Below are 2,027 nucleotides of genomic sequence, written 5' to 3' on the forward strand. Positions count from 1 at the left end.
AATTCATCCCTCGAGGAAAACAGATCAAATTACGTACGCCTACGCGTATATATTGTAACGTGTAGAGAGCCAAACATCCTCCGAGTCGCTCGGCTCGCGGACTTGTAATAAGATTTAATCTACGTCTGGCACAAAATTGTTACAGCATCGTATAGAAAATTCAGCATTCTAAATCAAGGATAACTGCTGTGCATCGATTAATTTCATTTACGAAGTTGTGCATGGAATCTGTGCACACGTTATTATACAAAAACGAAAAATCAAGGTCGTCTCTGACCCAGGCGACCGACTGAAGGACGAACAATTTTTATTCGTGGGAAAAAATTGAGGTCGAGTTGCAGCGGGACGAAGTAATATCCTGCGAACGTATTCGACACATTTTGACATGCATGTAATACGTATGATTGGACGAGCTGTTAGTCTAAAAGTACCAAAACACTGTTTCCAGAAATATGAGAATATTTCAAGCTCGATTAAATGGATTCTTAATTCTTGCAAACTGAGCTTTAAGATGATGTAGCGAAAATTGGAATATAAGCTACAAAGATTTGTTAATTCCGAACTGAGCAATTAGTCACGAAGATACGATCTTGCGAAAATTGGAATAAGTCACAAAACCGCTTGAATAAGAATTACAATAACGTTCAATTAATCGGACTAATTTGAGAGATTTTCTTTTAGAAGTTTTCGTAAAAATAATTCGCATGTCAGAAATTTCCAAGAAGCTGCTGTACGTTGATCTATAATTCGATGACTGTGAAACAAATTATTGCTGAAATCAATATCGTAGGAAGATGTTTCAATTCTGATTGAAAAAGAGAAGAAAACTGGTAAATTTCGATAAAAAAAGAAATGCAATCCGTTCGGAGAATAATTCTGATGAAATACATTTTGCCAAAGTGTCCTTTCTTCACAGGGCATATCAGCTTATTTTCAGCGAGTTGAAGAACGATTGGGATAATCGAAATCAGGATCTCCTACAGCTTATTATAAAATAAAAACTGAGTGATTTCTTGTTGCACAAAAAAAAAAAGTTGGAATTTGTATATTTTTACCATAACGGAAATCGATTCCTGACAAAGAAATAGGGTCAGAGGGTCAAAAAATAGAATGGCCTAGTCCTAGATGAGTCTAATTCTTATACGGATTAAATTATTTTTTACTGTTTGAAAATTGGATTTTTTGACCCTTTTACCTTGACCAACGATCTAAATCAAGCTTCAGATATCAGGAAAATCCATCGACGCACTTGACGGGGTTTTCGAATATCGTGATCTTCACCCTAACAAAATTATACCCACCCGCGCGAGTGTGAAACAAAAAAAAAGAAAGCTATTAAAAGCTACCTGCAACATTTGTGAAATTTAGCAGTCATGACTGTATTTAACCCTCACAGTCACCCATTTTTCAACTCAACATTTTGACCTGAATATTGTTACCGGTGGTTTTCCAGGCTCGTCGATTACGAATCTGAAGTCTGAATTTAATAATTTCAAATCCAACATGACGGATGTGAAATCAGAAAAAAAAAAATCGCCGATTCTGTCCCAAACTTGTTACTTCGATATTTTAACACTCATACGAAGCAACAAAGATTACTCGAAGTTGCGAATAATCTGTGATAAGGCTAAGACATGGAAATTCTTAAGGTTGGTCCCTGGGCATCCCACTGTTACCGAAAGGGTTAAAAGCATCTCGGCACGCGTAGAGTCGCCGAAAGTATACCGTACAATACCCGGTGGCCGAGTAAATAAGGCGTGCGTGTGCACGTACGACGGTAAGGAGGGTGCAGAGCGTCGACGTGACGAGACAGACGTGCAGGCGAAGCTGCGAAGAGTGCGCCACCCTCGATCGAAGCGGCGGGGGGCGGCAACTGTCTCACCCTTCGCAAGCTTCGCGAGCAAGCTCCAGCTTTCGGCTTCCAGCATCCAGCCTACAACCGAGAGCGTCGGCCGTCCCCTGATGGCTATGGGAGTGCCGCGACCCCATCGGCGCCGCAGACCCCGAAACACCCCTGCGCACCCCTG

Source organism: Neodiprion fabricii, chromosome 1 (assembly GCF_021155785.1).
Source record: "Neodiprion fabricii isolate iyNeoFabr1 chromosome 1, iyNeoFabr1.1, whole genome shotgun sequence".
NCBI lineage: Eukaryota > Metazoa > Arthropoda > Insecta > Hymenoptera > Diprionidae > Neodiprion > Neodiprion fabricii.